Raw genomic sequence first — 16,503 nt, forward strand, 5'->3', positions numbered from 1 at the left:
CCGCCGGTAGCGTGGCGGTTATCGCACCAGACCAGTATTCTGGAGGTCGTGGGTTCGGATCCCACCTGGCGGGCATTTTTTCTTCGCTTTCTTTCTTTCCAAATTCTTGATCTGTTTCAATGGCCTACCACAACCTCCCCTTTGCTTTCCGAGGTCTTCTTGACTGCCAATCCTTATTTCTGTGTTATTTCTACGAGTCCCTCATTTCCTATTCTGCTTCGCTACATGCATAGCGAGGGCCTCTGTTCTGGCAGTCTTGGTGCCATAGGGAGCTTAAGAGGGTTCAACGCTGGTTGACCACTCTCGACATGTCGTAGACACTTGAGTCATGGCGCGGGGATTAAAAAGAAGGTCCCCTTCACCCCGAGAAGTCAGGGTGGCGCTGGCCACCACCCCCAAGCACAGGAACAAAATTACATTAACATAAATACCCCAGAAAGCGGGGGAGAAAATCGCTCCGCCGGTAGCGTAGTGGTTATCGCACCAGACCGGTATTCTGGAGGTCGTGGGTTCGGATCCCACCTGTCGGTCATTTTTTCTTCGCTTTCTTTCTTTCTTTCCAAATTCTTGATCTGTTTCAATGGCCTACCACAACCTCCCCTTTGCTTTCCGAGGTCTTCTTGACTGCCAATCCTTATTTCGTTGTTATTTCTACCAGTCCCTCATTTCCTATTCTGATTCGCTACATGCATAGCGAGGGCCTCGGCTCTGGCATTCTTGGTGCCATAGGGAGCTTAAGAGGGTTCAACGCTGGTTGACCACTCTCGACATGTCGTAGACACTCGAGCCACGGCGCGGGGATTAAAAAGAAGGTCCTCTTCACCCCGAGAAGTCAGAGTGGTGCTGGCTACCACCCCCAAGCACAGGAACAAAATTACATTGACATAAATACCCCAGAAAGCGGGGGAGAAAATCGCTCCGCCGGTAGCGTAGTGGTTATCGCACCAGGCCGGTATTCTGGAGGTCGTGGGTTCGGATCCCACCTGGCGGGCATTTTTTCTTCGCTTTCTTTCTTTCTTTCCAAATCCTTGATCTGTTTCAATGGCCTACGACAACCTCCCCTTTGCTTTCCGAGGTCTTCTTGACTGCCAATCCTTATTTCTGTGTTATTTCTACGAGTCCCTCATTTCCTATTCTGATTCGCTACATGCATAGCGAGGGCCTCTGTTCTGGCAGTCTTGGTGCCATAGGGAGCTTAAGAGGGTTCAACGCTGGTTGACCACTCTCGACATGTCGTAGACACTCGAGTCACGGCGCGGGGATTAAAAAGAAGGTCCCCTTGACCCCGAGAAGTCAGAGTGGCGCTGGCTACCACCCCCAAGCACAGGAACAAAATTACATTGACATAAATACCCCAGAAAGCGGGGGAGAAAATCGCTCCGCCGGTAGCGTAGTGGTTATCGCACCAGACCAGTATTCTGGAGGTCGTGGGTTCGGATCCCACCTGGCGGTCATTTTTTCTTCGCTTTCTTTCTTTCTTTCCAAATTCTTGATCTCTTTCAATGGCCTACCACAACCTCCCCTTTGCTTTCCGAGGTCTTCTTGACTGCCAATCCTTATTTCTGTGTTATTCTACGAGTCCCTCATTTCCTATTCTGATTCGCTACATGCATAGCGAGGGCCTCTGTTCTGGCAGTCTTGGTGCCATAGGGAGCTTAAGAGGGTTCAACGCTGGTTGACCACTCTCGACATGTCGTAGACACTCGAGTCACGGCGCGGGGATTAAAAAGAAGGTCCCCTTCACCCTGAGAAGTCAGAGTGGCGCTGGCTACCACCCCCAAGCACCGGAACAAAATTACACTGACATAAATACCCCAGAAAGCGGGGGAGAAAATCGCTCCGCCGGTAGCGTAGTGGTTATCGCACCAGACCGGTATTCTGGAGGTCGTGGGTTCGGATCCCACCTGGCGGGCATTTTTTCTTCGCTTTCTTTCTTTCTTTCCAAATTCTTGATCTGTTTCAATGGCCTACCACAACCTCCCCTTTGCTTTCCGAGGTCTTCTTGACTGCCAATCCTTATTTCTGTGTTATTTCTACGAGTCCCTCATTTCCTATTCTGCTTCGCTACATGCATAGCGAGGGCCTCTGTTCTGGCAGTCGTGGTGCCATAGGGAGCTTAAGAGGGTTCAACGCTGGTTGACCACTCTCGACATGTCGTAGACACTCGAGTCACGGCGCGGGGATTAAAAAGAAGGCCCCCTTCACCCCAAAAGTCAGAGTGGTGCTGGCTACCACCCCCAAGCACAGGAACAAAATTACACTGACATAAATACCCCAGAAAGCGGGGCAGAAAATCGCTCCGCCGGTAGCGTTGTGGTTATCGCACCAGGCCGGTTTTCTGGAGGTCGTTGGTTCAGATCCCACCTGGCGGGCATTTTTTTTTCGCTTTCTTTCTTTCTTTACAAATTCTTGAGCGGTTTCAATGGCCTACCACAACCTCCCCTTTGCTTTCCGAGGTCTTCTTGACTGCCAATCCTTATTTCGGTGTTATTTCTACGAGTCCCTCATTTCCTATTCTGATTCGCTACATGCATAGCGAGGGCCTCTGTTCTGGCAGTCTTGGTGCCATAGGGAGCTTAAGAGGGTTCAACGCTGGTTGACCACTCTCGACATGTCGTAGACACTCGAGTCACGGCGCGGGGATTAAAAAGAAGGTCCCCTTCACCCCGAGAAGTCAGAGTGGCGCGGGCTACCACCCCCAAGCACAGGAACAAAATTACATTGACATAAATACCCCAGAAAGCGGGGGAGAAAATCGCTCCGCCGGTAGCGTAGTGGTTATCGCACCAGAGCGGTATTCTGGAGGTCGTGGGTTCGGATCCCACCTGGCGGGCATTTTTTCTTCGCTTTCTTTCTTTCTTTCCAAATTCTTGATCTGTTTCAATGGCCTACCACAACCTCCCCTTTGCTTTCCGAGGTCTTCTTGACTGCCAATCTTTATTTCTGTGTTATTTGTACGAGTCCCTCATTTCCTATTCTGATTCGCTACATGCATAGCAAAGGCCTCTGTTCTGGCAGTCTTGGTGCCATAGGGAGCTTAAGAGGGTTCAACGCTGGTTGACCACTCTCGACATGTCGTAGACACTTGAGTCATGGCGCGGGGATTAAAAAGAAGGTCCCCTTCACCCCGAGAAGTCAGGGTGGCGCTGGCCACCACCCCCAAGCACAGGAACAAAATTACATTGACATAAATACCCCAGAAAGCGGGGGAGAAAATCGCTCCGCCGGTAGCGTAGTGGTTATCGCACCAGACCGGTATTCTGGAGGTCGTGGGTTCGGATCCCACCTGGCGGTTATTTTTTCTTCGCTTTCTTTCTTTCTTTCCAAATTCTTGATCTGTTTCAATGGCCTACCACAACCTCCCCTTTGCTTTCCGAGGTCTTCTTGACTGCCAATCCTTATTTCGTTGTTATTTCTACGAGTCCCTCATTTCCTATTCTGATTCGCTACATGCATAGCGAGGGCCTCGGCTCTGGCATTCTTGGTGCCATAGGGAGCTTAAGAGGGTTCAACGCTGGTTGACCACTCTCGACATGTCGTAGACACTCGAGTCACGGCGCGGGGATTAAAAAGAAGGTCCTCTTCACCCCGAGAAGTCAGAGTGGTGCTGGCTACCACCCCCAAGCACAGGAACAAAATTACATTGACATAAATACCCCAGAAAGCGGGGGAGAAAATCGCTCCGCCGGTAGCGTAGTGGTTATCGCACCAGGCCGGTATTCTGGAGGTCGTGGGTTCGGATCCCACCTGGCGGGCATTTTTTCTTCGCTTTCTTTCTTTCTTTCCAAATTCTTGAGCGGTTTCAATGGCCTACCACAACCACCCCTTTGCTTTCCGAGGTCTTCTTGACTGCCAATCTTTATTTCGGTGTTATTTCTACGAGTCCCTCATTTCCTATTCTGATTCGCTACATGCATAGCGAGGGCCTCTGTTCTGGCAGTCTTGGTGCCATAGGGAGCTTAAGAGGGTTCAACGCTGGTTGACCACTCTCGACATGTCGTAGACACTCGAGTCACGGCGCGGGGATTAAAAAGAAGGTCCCCTTCACACCGAGAAGTCAGGGTGGCGCTGGCCACCACCCCCAAGCACAGGAACAAAATTACATTGACATAAATACCCCAGAAAGCGGGGGAGAAAATCGCTCCGCCGGTAGCGTAGTGGTTATCGCACCAGACCGGTATTCTGGAGGTCGTGGGTTCGGATCCCACCTGGCGGTCATTTTTTCTTCGCTTTCTTTCTTTCTTTCCAAATTCTTGATCTGTTTCAATGGCCTACCACAACCTCCCCTTTGCTTTCCGAGGTCTTCTTGACTGCCAATCCTTATTTCTGTGTTATTTCTACGAGTCCCTCATTTCCTATTCTGATTCGCTACATGCATAGCGAGGGCCTCTGTTCTGGCAGTCTTGGTGCCATAGGGAGCTTAAGAGGGTTCAACGCTGGTTGACCACTCTCGACATGTCGTAGACACTTGAGTCATGGCGCGGGGATTAAAAAGAAGGTCCCCTTCACCCCGAGAAGTCAGAGTGGCGCTGGCTACCACCCCCAAGCACAGGAACAAAATACATTGACATAAATACCCCAGAAAGCGGGGGAGAAAATCGCTCCGCTGGTAGCGTAGTGGTTATCGCACCAGACCGGTATTCTGGAGGTCGTGGGTTCGGATCCCACCTGGCGGGCATTTTTTCTTCGCTTTCTTTCTTTCTTTCCAAATTCTTGATCTGTTTCAATGGCCTACCACAACCTCCCCTTTGCTTTCCGAGGTCTTCTTGACTGCCAATCCTTATTTCGGTGTTATTTCTACGAGTCCCTCATTTCCTATTCTGATTCGCTACATGCATAGCGAGGGCCTCTGTTCTGGCAGTCTTGGTGCCATAGGGAGCTTAAGAGGGTTCAACGCTGGTTGACCACTCTCGACATGTTGTAGACACTCGAGTCACGGCGCGGGGATTAAAAAGAAGGTCCCCTTCACCCCGAGAAGTCAGAGTGGCGCGGGCTACCACCCCCAAGCACAGGAACAAAATTACATTGACATAAATACCCCAGAAAGCGGGGGAGAAAATCGCTCCGCCGGTAGCGTAGTGGTTATCGCACCAGAGCGGTATTCTGGAGGTCGTGGGTTCGGATCCCACCTGGCGGGCATTTTTTCTTCGCTTTCTTTCTTTCTTTCCAAATTCTTGATCTGTTTCAATGGCCTACCACAACCTCCCCTTTGCTTTCCGAGGTCTTCTTGAATGCCAATCTTTATTTCTGTGTTATTTGTACGAGTCCCTCATTTCCTATTCTGATTCGCTACATGCATAGCAAAGGCCTCTGTTCTGGCAGTCTTGGTGCCATAGGGAGCTTAAGAGGGTTCAACGCTGGTTGACCACTCTCGACATGTCGTAGACACTCGAGTCACGGCGCGGGGATTAAAAAGAAGGTCCCCTTCACACCGAGAAGTCAGGGTGGCGCTGGCCACCACCCCCAAGCACAGGAACAAAATTACATTGACATAAATACCCCAGAAAGCGGGGGAGAAAATCGCTCCGCCGGTAGCGTAGTGGTTATCGCACCAGACCGGTATTCTGGAGGTCGTGGGTTCGGATCCCACCTGGCGGTCATTTTTTCTTCGCTTTCTTTCTTTCTTTCCAAATTCTTGATCTGTTTCAATGGCCTACCACAACCTCCCCTTTGCTTTCCGAGGTCTTCTTGACTGCCAATCCTTATTTCTGTGTTATTTCTACGAGTCCCTCATTTCCTATTCTGATTCGCTACATGCATAGCGAGGGCCTCTGTTCTGGCAGTCTTGGTGCCATAGGGAGCTTAAGAGGGTTCAACGCTGGTTGACCACTCTCGACATGTCGTAGACACTCGAGTCACGGCGCGGGGATTACAAAGAAGGTCCCCTTCACCCCGAGAAGTCAGAGTGGCGCTGGCTACCACCCCCAAGCACAGGAACAAAATACATTGACATAAATACCCCAGAAAGCGGGGGAGAAAATCGCTCCGCTGGTAGCGTAGTGGTTATCGCACCAGACCGGTATTCTGGAGGTCGTGGGTTCGGATCCCACCTGGCGGGCATTTTTTCTTCGCTTTCTTTCTTTCTTTCCAAATTCTTGATCTGTTTCAATGGCCTACCACAACCTCCCCTTTGCTTTCCGAGGTCTTCTTGACTGCCAATCCTTATTTCGGTGTTATTTCTACGAGTCCCTCATTTCCTATTCTGATTCGCTACATGCATAGCGAGGGCCTCTGTTCTGGCAGTCTTGGTGCCATAGGGAGCTTAAGAGGGTTCAACGCTGGTTGACCACTCTCGACATGTTGTAGACACTCGAGTCACGGCGCGGGGATTAAAAAGAAGGTCCCCTTCACCCCGAGAAGTCAGAGTGGCGCGGGCTACCACCCCCAAGCACAGGAACAAAATTACATTGACATAAATACCCCAGAAAGCGGGGGAGAAAATCGCTCCGCCGGTAGCGTAGTGGTTATCGCACCAGAGCGGTATTCTGGAGGTCGTGGGTTCGGATCCCACCTGGCGGGCATTTTTTCTTCGCTTTCTTTCTTTCTTTCCAAATTCTTGATCTGTTTCAATGGCCTACCACAACCTCCCCTTTGCTTTCCGAGGTCTTCTTGAATGCCAATCTTTATTTCTGTGTTATTTGTACGAGTCCCTCATTTCCTATTCTGATTCGCTACATGCATAGCAAAGGCCTCTGTTCTGGCAGTCTTGGTGCCATAGGGAGCTTAAGAGGGTTCAACGCTGGTTGACCACTCTCGACATGTCGTAGACACTCGAGTCACGGCGCGGGGATTAAAAAGAAGGTCCCCTTCACACCGAGAAGTCAGGGTGGCGCTGGCCACCACCCCCAAGCACAGGAACAAAATTACATTGACATAAATACCCCAGAAAGCGGGGGAGAAAATCGCTCCGCCGGTAGCGTAGTGGTTATCGCACCAGACCAGTATTCTGGAGGTCGTGGGTTCGGATCCCACCTGGCGGTCATTTTTTCTTCGCTTTCTTTCTTTCTTTCCAAATTCTTGATCTGTTTCAATGGCCTACCACAACCTCCCCTTTGCTTTCCGAGGTCTTCTTGACTGCCAATCCTTATTTCTGTGTTATTTCTACGAGTCCCTCATTTCCTATTCTGATTCGCTACATGCATAGCGAGGGCCTCTGTTCTGGCAGTCTTGGTGCCATAGGGAGCTTAAGAGGGTTCAACGCTGGTTGACCACTCTCGACATGTCGTAGACACTCGAGTCACGGCGCGGGGATTACAAAGAAGGTCCCCTTCACCCCGAGAAGTCAGAGTGGCGCTGGCTACCACCCCCAAGCACAGGAACAAAATACATTGACATAAATACCCCAGAAAGCGGGGGAGAAAATCGCTCCGCTGGTAGCGTAGTGGTTATCGCACCAGACCGGTATTCTGGAGGTCGTGGGTTCGGATCCCACCTGGCGGGCATTTTTTCTTCGCTTTCTTTCTTTCTTTCCAAATTCTTGATCTGTTTCAATGGCCTACCACAACCTCCCCTTTGCTTTCCGAGGTCTTCTTGACTGCCAATCCTTATTTCTGTGTTATTTCTATGAGTCCCTCATTTCCTATTCTGATTCGCTACATGCATAGCGAGGGCCTCTGTTCTGGCAGTCTTGGTGCCATAGGGAGCTTAAGAGGGTTCAAAGCTGGTTGACCACTCTCGACATGTCGTAGACACTCGAGTCACGGCGCGGGAATTAAAAAGAAGGTCCCCTTCACCCCGAGAAGTCAGAGTGGCGCTGGCTACCACCCCCAAGCACAGGAACAAAATTACATTGACATAAATACCCCAGAAAGCGGGGGAGAAAATCGCTCCTCCGGTAGCGTAGTGGTTATCGCACCAGACCGGTATTCTGGAGGTCGTGGGTTCGGATCCCACCTGGCGGGCATTTTTTCTTCGGTTTCTTTCTTTCTTTCCAAATTCTTGATCTGTTTCAATGGCCTACCACAACCTCCCCTTTGCTTTCCGAGGTCTTCTTGACTGCCAATCCTTATTTCTGTGTTATTTCTACGAGTCCCTCATTTCCTATTCCGATTCGCTACATGCATAGCGAGGGCCTCTGTTCTGGCAGTCTTGTTGCCATAGGGAGCTTAAGAGGGTTCAACGCTGGTTGACCACTCTCGACATGTCGTAGACACTCGAGTCACGGCGCGGGGATTAAAAAGAAGGCCCCCTTCACCCCGAGAAGTCAGAGTGGTGCTGGCTACCACCCCCAAGCACAGGAACAAAATTACACTGACATAAATACCCCAGAAAGCGGGGCAGAAAATCGCTCCTCCGGTAGCGTAGTGGTTATCGCACCAGACCGGTATTCTGGAGGTCGTTGGTTCGGATCCCACCTGGCGGGCATTTTTTTTTCGCTTTCTTTCTTTCTTTACAAATTCTTGAGCGGTTTCAATGGCCTACCACAACCTCCCCTTTGCTTTCCGAGGTCTTCTTGACTGCCAATCCTTATTTCGGTGTTATTTCTACGAGTCCCTCATTTCCTATTCTGATTCGCTACATGCATAGCGAGGGCCTCTGTTCTGGCAGTCTTGGTGCCATAGGGAGCTTAAGAGGGTTCAACGCTGGTTGACCACTCTCGACATGTCGTAGACACTCGAGTCACGGCGCGGGGATTAAAAAGAAGGTCCCCTTCACCCCGAGAAGTCAGAGTGGGGCTGGCTACCACCCCCAAGCACAGGAACAAAATTACATTGACATAAATACTCCAGAAAGCGGGGGAGAAAATCGCTCCGCCGGTAGCGTGGCGGTTATCGCACCAGACCAGTATTCTGGAGGTCGTGGGTTCGGATCCCACCTGGCGGGCATTTTTTCTTCGCTTTCTTTCTTTCCAAATTCTTGATCTGTTTCAATGGCCTACCACAACCTCCCCTTTGCTTTCCGAGGTCTTCTTGACTGCCAATCCTTATTTCTGTGTTATTTCTACGAGTCCCTCATTTCCTATTCTGCTTCGCTACATGCATAGCGAGGGCCTCTGTTCTGGCAGTCTTGGTGCCATAGGGAGCTTAAGAGGGTTCAACGCTGGTTGACCACTCTCGACATGTCGTAGACACTTGAGTCATGGCGCGGGGATTAAAAAGAAGGTCCCCTTCACCCCGAGAAGTCAGGGTGGCGCTGGCCACCACCCCCAAGCACAGGAACAAAATTACATTGACATAAATACCCCAGAAAGCGGGGGAGAAAATCGCTCCGCCGGTAGCGTAGTGGTTATCGCACCAGACCGGTATTCTGGAGGTCGTGGGTTCGGATCCCACCTGTCGGTCATTTTTTCTTCGCTTTCTTTCTTTCTTTCCAAATTCTTGATCTGTTTCAATGGCCTACCACAACCTCCCCTTTGCTTTCCGAGGTCTTCTTGACTGCCAATCCTTATTTCGTTGTTATTTCTACCAGTCCCTCATTTCCTATTCTGATTCGCTACATGCATAGCGAGGGCCTCGGCTCTGGCATTCTTGGTGCCATAGGGAGCTTAAGAGGGTTCAACGCTGGTTGACCACTCTCGACATGTCGTAGACACTCGAGCCACGGCGCGGGGATTAAAAAGAAGGTCCTCTTCACCCCGAGAAGTCAGAGTGGTGCTGGCTACCACCCCCAAGCACAGGAACAAAATTACATTGACATAAATACCCCAGAAAGCGGGGGAGAAAATCGCTCCGCCGGTAGCGTAGTGGTTATCGCACCAGGCCGGTATTCTGGAGGTCGTGGGTTCGGATCCCACCTGGCGGGCATTTTTTCTTCGCTTTCTTTCTTTCTTTCCAAATCCTTGATCTGTTTCAATGGCCTACGACAACCTCCCCTTTGCTTTCCGAGGTCTTCTTGACTGCCAATCCTTATTTCTGTGTTATTTCTACGAGTCCCTCATTTCCTATTCTGATTCGCTACATGCATAGCGAGGGCCTCTGTTCTGGCAGTCTTGGTGCCATAGGGAGCTTAAGAGGGTTCAACGCTGGTTGACCACTCTCGACATGTCGTAGACACTCGAGTCACGGCGCGGGGATTAAAAAGAAGGTCCCCTTGACCCCGAGAAGTCAGAGTGGCGCTGGCTACCACCCCCAAGCACAGGAACAAAATTACATTGACATAAATACCCCAGAAAGCGGGGGAGAAAATCGCTCCGCCGGTAGCGTAGTGGTTATCGCACCAGACCAGTATTCTGGAGGTCGTGGGTTCGGATCCCACCTGGCGGTCATTTTTTCTTCGCTTTCTTTCTTTCTTTCCAAATTCTTGATCTCTTTCAATGGCCTACCACAACCTCCCCTTTGCTTTCCGAGGTCTTCTTGACTGCCAATCCTTATTTCTGTGTTATTCTACGAGTCCCTCATTTCCTATTCTGATTCGCTACATGCATAGCGAGGGCCTCTGTTCTGGCAGTCTTGGTGCCATAGGGAGCTTAAGAGGGTTCAACGCTGGTTGACCACTCTCGACATGTCGTAGACACTCGAGTCACGGCGCGGGGATTAAAAAGAAGGTCCCCTTCACCCTGAGAAGTCAGAGTGGCGCTGGCTACCACCCCCAAGCACCGGAACAAAATTACACTGACATAAATACCCCAGAAAGCGGGGGAGAAAATCGCTCCGCCGGTAGCGTAGTGGTTATCGCACCAGACCGGTATTCTGGAGGTCGTGGGTTCGGATCCCACCTGGCGGGCATTTTTTCTTCGCTTTCTTTCTTTCTTTCCAAATTCTTGATCTGTTTCAATGGCCTACCACAACCTCCCCTTTGCTTTCCGAGGTCTTCTTGACTGCCAATCCTTATTTCTGTGTTATTTCTACGAGTCCCTCATTTCCTATTCTGCTTCGCTACATGCATAGCGAGGGCCTCTGTTCTGGCAGTCGTGGTGCCATAGGGAGCTTAAGAGGGTTCAACGCTGGTTGACCACTCTCGACATGTCGTAGACACTCGAGTCACGGCGCGGGGATTAAAAAGAAGGCCCCCTTCACCCCAAAAGTCAGAGTGGTGCTGGCTACCACCCCCAAGCACAGGAACAAAATTACACTGACATAAATACCCCAGAAAGCGGGGCAGAAAATCGCTCCGCCGGTAGCGTTGTGGTTATCGCACCAGGCCGGTTTTCTGGAGGTCGTTGGTTCAGATCCCACCTGGCGGGCATTTTTTTTTCGCTTTCTTTCTTTCTTTACAAATTCTTGAGCGGTTTCAATGGCCTACCACAACCTCCCCTTTGCTTTCCGAGGTCTTCTTGACTGCCAATCCTTATTTCGGTGTTATTTCTACGAGTCCCTCATTTCCTATTCTGATTCGCTACATGCATAGCGAGGGCCTCTGTTCTGGCAGTCTTGGTGCCATAGGGAGCTTAAGAGGGTTCAACGCTGGTTGACCACTCTCGACATGTCGTAGACACTCGAGTCACGGCGCGGGGATTAAAAAGAAGGTCCCCTTCACCCCGAGAAGTCAGAGTGGCGCGGGCTACCACCCCCAAGCACAGGAACAAAATTACATTGACATAAATACCCCAGAAAGCGGGGGAGAAAATCGCTCCGCCGGTAGCGTAGTGGTTATCGCACCAGAGCGGTATTCTGGAGGTCGTGGGTTCGGATCCCACCTGGCGGGCATTTTTTCTTCGCTTTCTTTCTTTCTTTCCAAATTCTTGATCTGTTTCAATGGCCTACCACAACCTCCCCTTTGCTTTCCGAGGTCTTCTTGACTGCCAATCTTTATTTCTGTGTTATTTGTACGAGTCCCTCATTTCCTATTCTGATTCGCTACATGCATAGCAAAGGCCTCTGTTCTGGCAGTCTTGGTGCCATAGGGAGCTTAAGAGGGTTCAACGCTGGTTGACCACTCTCGACATGTCGTAGACACTTGAGTCATGGCGCGGGGATTAAAAAGAAGGTCCCCTTCACCCCGAGAAGTCAGGGTGGCGCTGGCCACCACCCCCAAGCACAGGAACAAAATTACATTGACATAAATACCCCAGAAAGCGGGGGAGAAAATCGCTCCGCCGGTAGCGTAGTGGTTATCGCACCAGACCGGTATTCTGGAGGTCGTGGGTTCGGATCCCACCTGGCGGTTATTTTTTCTTCGCTTTCTTTCTTTCTTTCCAAATTCTTGATCTGTTTCAATGGCCTACCACAACCTCCCCTTTGCTTTCCGAGGTCTTCTTGACTGCCAATCCTTATTTCGTTGTTATTTCTACGAGTCCCTCATTTCCTATTCTGATTCGCTACATGCATAGCGAGGGCCTCGGCTCTGGCATTCTTGGTGCCATAGGGAGCTTAAGAGGGTTCAACGCTGGTTGACCACTCTCGACATGTCGTAGACACTCGAGTCACGGCGCGGGGATTAAAAAGAAGGTCCTCTTCACCCCGAGAAGTCAGAGTGGTGCTGGCTACCACCCCCAAGCACAGGAACAAAATTACATTGACATAAATACCCCAGAAAGCGGGGGAGAAAATCGCTCCGCCGGTAGCGTAGTGGTTATCGCACCAGGCCGGTATTCTGGAGGTCGTGGGTTCGGATCCCACCTGGCGGGCATTTTTTCTTCGCTTTCTTTCTTTCTTTCCAAATTCTTGAGCGGTTTCAATGGCCTACCACAACCACCCCTTTGCTTTCCGAGGTCTTCTTGACTGCCAATCTTTATTTCGGTGTTATTTCTACGAGTCCCTCATTTCCTATTCTGATTCGCTACATGCATAGCGAGGGCCTCTGTTCTGGCAGTCTTGGTGCCATAGGGAGCTTAAGAGGGTTCAACGCTGGTTGACCACTCTCGACATGTCGTAGACACTCGAGTCACGGCGCGGGGATTAAAAAGAAGATCCCCTTCACCCCGAGAAGTCAGGGTGGCGCTGGTCACCACCCCCAAGCACAGGAACAAAATTACATTGACATAAATACCCCAGAAAGCGGGGGAGAAAATCGCTCCGCCGGTAGCGTAGTGGTTATCGCACCAGACCGGTATTCTGGAGGTCGTGGGTTCGGATCCCACCTGGCGGTCATTTTTTCTTCGCTTTCTTTCTTTCTTTCCAAATTCTTGATCTGTTTCAATGGCCTACCACAACCTCCCCTTTGCTTTCCGAGGTCTTCTTGACTGCCAATCCTTATTTCGGTGTTATTTCTACGAGTCCCTCATTTCCTATTCTGATTCGCTACATGCATAGCGAGGGCCTCTGTTCTGGCAGTCTTGGTGCCATAGGGAGCTTAAGAGGGTTCAACGCTGGTTGACCACTCTCGACATGTCGTAGACACTCGAGTCACGGCGCGGGGATTAAAAAGAAGGTCCCCTTCACCCCGAGAAGTCAGAGTGGCGCGGGCTACCACCCCCAAGCACAGGAACAAAATTACATTGACATAAATACCCCAGAAAGCGGGGGAGAAAATCGCTCCGCCGGTAGCGTAGTGGTTATCGCACCAGAGCGGTATTCTGGAGGTCGTGGGTTCGGATCCCACCTGGCGGGCATTTTTTCTTCGCTTTCTTTCTTTCTTTCCAAATTCTTGATCTGTTTCAATGGCCTACCACAACCTCCCCTTTGCTTTCCGAGGTCTTCTTGAATGCCAATCTTTATTTCTGTGTTATTTGTACGAGTCCCTCATTTCCTATTCTGATTCGCTACATGCATAGCAAAGGCCTCTGTTCTGGCAGTCTTGGTGCCATAGGGAGCTTAAGAGGGTTCAACGCTGGTTGACCACTCTCGACATGTCGTAGACACTCGAGTCACGGCGCGGGGATTAAAAAGAAGGTCCCCTTCACACCGAGAAGTCAGGGTGGCGCTGGCCACCACCCCCAAGCACAGGAACAAAATTACATTGACATAAATACCCCAGAAAGCGGGGGAGAAAATCGCTCCGCCGGTAGCGTAGTGGTTATCGCACCAGACCGGTATTCTGGAGGTCGTGGGTTCGGATCCCACCTGGCGGTCATTTTTTCTTCGCTTTCTTTCTTTCTTTCCAAATTCTTGATCTGTTTCAATGGCCTACCACAACCTCCCCTTTGCTTTCCGAGGTCTTCTTGACTGCCAATCCTTATTTCTGTGTTATTTCTACGAGTCCCTCATTTCCTATTCTGATTCGCTACATGCATAGCGAGGGCCTCTGTTCTGGCAGTCTTGGTGCCATAGGGAGCTTAAGAGGGTTCAACGCTGGTTGACCACTCTCGACATGTCGTAGACACTCGAGTCACGGCGCGGGGATTACAAAGAAGGTCCCCTTCACCCCGAGAAGTCAGAGTGGCGCTGGCTACCACCCCCAAGCACAGGAACAAAATACATTGACATAAATACCCCAGAAAGCGGGGAGAAAATCGCTCCGCTGGTAGCGTAGTGGTTATCGCACCAGACCGGTATTCTGGAGGTCGTGGGTTCGGATCCCACCTGGCGGGCATTTTTTCTTCGCTTTCTTTCTTTCTTTCCAAATTCTTGATCTGTTTCAATGGCCTACCACAACCTCCCCTTTGCTTTCCGAGGTCTTCTTGACTGCCAATCCTTATTTCTGTGTTATTTCTATGAGTCCCTCATTTCCTATTCTGATTCGCTACATGCATAGCGAGGGCCTCTGTTCTGGCAGTCTTGGTGCCATAGGGAGCTTAAGAGGGTTCAAAGCTGGTTGACCACTCTCGACATGTCGTAGACACTCGAGTCACGGCGCGGGAATTAAAAAGAAGGTCCCCTTCACCCCGAGAAGTCAGAGTGGCGCTGGCTACCACCCCCAAGCACAGGAACAAAATTACATTGACATAAATACCCCAGAAAGCGGGGGAGAAAATCGCTCCTCCGGTAGCGTAGTGGTTATCGCACCAGACCGGTATTCTGGAGGTCGTGGGTTCGGATCCCACCTGGCGGGCATTTTTTCTTCGGTTTCTTTCTTTCTTTCCAAATTCTTGATCTGTTTCAATGGCCTACCACAACCTCCCCTTTGCTTTCCGAGGTCTTCTTGACTGCCAATCCTTATTTCGGTGTTATTTCTACGAGTCCCTCATTTCCTATTCTGATTCGCTACATGCATAGCGAGGGCCTCTGTTCTGGCAGTCTTGGTGCCATAGGGAGCTTAAGAGGGTTCAACGCTGGTTGACCACTCTCGACATGTCGTAGACACTCGAGTCACGGCGCGGGGATTAAAAAGAAGGTCCCCTTCACCCCGAGAAGTCAGAGTGGGGCTGGCTACCACCCCCAAGCACAGGAACAAAATTACATTGACATAAATACTCCAGAAAGCGGGGGAGAAAATCGCTCCGCCGGTAGCGTGGCGGTTATCGCACCAGACCAGTATTCTGGAGGTCGTGGGTTCGGATCCCACCTGGCGGGCATTTTTTCTTCGCTTTCTTTCTTTCCAAATTCTTGATCTGTTTCAATGGCCTACCACAACCTCCCCTTTGCTTTCCGAGGTCTTCTTGACTGCCAATCCTTATTTCTGTGTTATTTCTACGAGTCCCTCATTTCCTATTCTGCTTCGCTACATGCATAGCGAGGGCCTCTGTTCTGGCAGTCTTGGTGCCATAGGGAGCTTAAGAGGGTTCAACGCTGGTTGACCACTCTCGACATGTCGTAGACACTCGAGTCACGGCGCGGGGATTAAAAAGAAGGTCCCCTTCACCCCGAGAAGTCAGAGTGGTGCTGGCTACCACCCCCAAGCACAGGAACAAAATTACATTGACATAAACACCCCAGAAAGCGGGAGAGAAAATCGCTCCGCCGGTAGCGTAGTGGTTATCGCACCAGGCCGGTATTCTGGAGGTCGTGGGTTCGGATCCCACCTGGCGGGCATTTTTTCTTCGCTTTCTTTCTTTCTTTCCAAATTCTTGAGCGGTTTCAATAGCCTACCACAACCTCCCCTTTGCTTTCCGAGGTCTTCTTGACTGCCAATCCTTATTTCGGTGTTATTTCTACGAGTCCCTCATTTCCTATTCTGATTCGCTACATGCATAGCGAGGGCCTCTGTTCTGGCAGTCTTGGTGCCATAGGGAGCTTAAGAGGGTTCAACGCTGGTTGACCACTCTCGACATGTCGTAGACACTCGAGTCACGGCGCGGGGATTAAAAAGAAGGTCTCCTTCACCCCGAGAAGTCAGAGTGGCGCGGGCTACCACCCCCAAGCACAGGAACAAAATTACATTGACATAAATACCCCAGAAAGCGGGGGAGAAAATCGCTCCGCCGGTAGCGTAGTGGTTATCGCACCAGAGCGGTATTCTGGAGGTCGTGGGTTCGGATCCCACCTGGCGGGCATTTTTTCTTCGCTTTCTTTCTTTCTTTCCCAATTCTTGATCTGTTTCAATGGCCTACCACAACCTCCCCTTTGCTTTCCGAGGTCTTCTTGAATGCCAATCTTTATTTCTGTGTTATTTGTACGAGTCCCTCATTTCCTATTCTGATTCGCTACATGCATAGCAAAGGCCTCTGTTCTGGCAGTCTTGGTGCCATAGGGAGCTTAAGAGGGTTCAACGCTGGTTGACCACTCTCGACATGTCGTAGACACTCGAGTCACGGCGCGGGGATTAAAAAGAAGGTCCCCTTCACCCCGAGAAGTCAGGGTGGCGCTG

The 16,503-nt window shown here is 50.7% G+C and overlaps 6 non-coding genes across 6 annotated transcripts; all 6 read left to right on the plus strand.

Moving 5' to 3' along the window:
- On the plus strand, positions 1-73 carry Trnat-agu (transfer RNA threonine (anticodon AGU)). Its single transcript has one exon. It is a non-coding gene; the product is annotated as a tRNA-Thr (tRNA).
- A 1,306-nt stretch (positions 74-1,379) lies between these two features.
- Positions 1,380-1,452, plus strand: Trnat-agu (transfer RNA threonine (anticodon AGU)). The gene has a single exon. It is a non-coding gene; the product is annotated as a tRNA-Thr (tRNA).
- A 5,455-nt stretch (positions 1,453-6,907) lies between these two features.
- Positions 6,908-6,980, plus strand: Trnat-agu (transfer RNA threonine (anticodon AGU)). Its single transcript has one exon. It is a non-coding gene; the product is annotated as a tRNA-Thr (tRNA).
- Positions 6,981-8,750: 1,770 nt separating this feature from the next.
- On the plus strand, positions 8,751-8,823 carry Trnat-agu (transfer RNA threonine (anticodon AGU)). The gene has a single exon. It is a non-coding gene; the product is annotated as a tRNA-Thr (tRNA).
- A 1,306-nt stretch (positions 8,824-10,129) lies between these two features.
- Trnat-agu (transfer RNA threonine (anticodon AGU)) lies at positions 10,130-10,202 on the plus strand. The gene has a single exon. It is a non-coding gene; the product is annotated as a tRNA-Thr (tRNA).
- Positions 10,203-15,196: 4,994 nt separating this feature from the next.
- Positions 15,197-15,269, plus strand: Trnat-agu (transfer RNA threonine (anticodon AGU)). The gene has a single exon. It is a non-coding gene; the product is annotated as a tRNA-Thr (tRNA).
- The last annotated feature ends 1,234 nt before the right edge of the window (positions 15,270-16,503 follow it).

This window comes from Haemaphysalis longicornis, unplaced genomic scaffold, assembly GCF_048455015.1.
Source record: "Haemaphysalis longicornis isolate Haplotype H1 unplaced genomic scaffold, Haemaphysalis longicornis Haplotype H1 scaffold_5, whole genome shotgun sequence".
Taxonomy (NCBI): Eukaryota; Metazoa; Arthropoda; class Arachnida; order Ixodida; family Ixodidae; genus Haemaphysalis; species Haemaphysalis longicornis.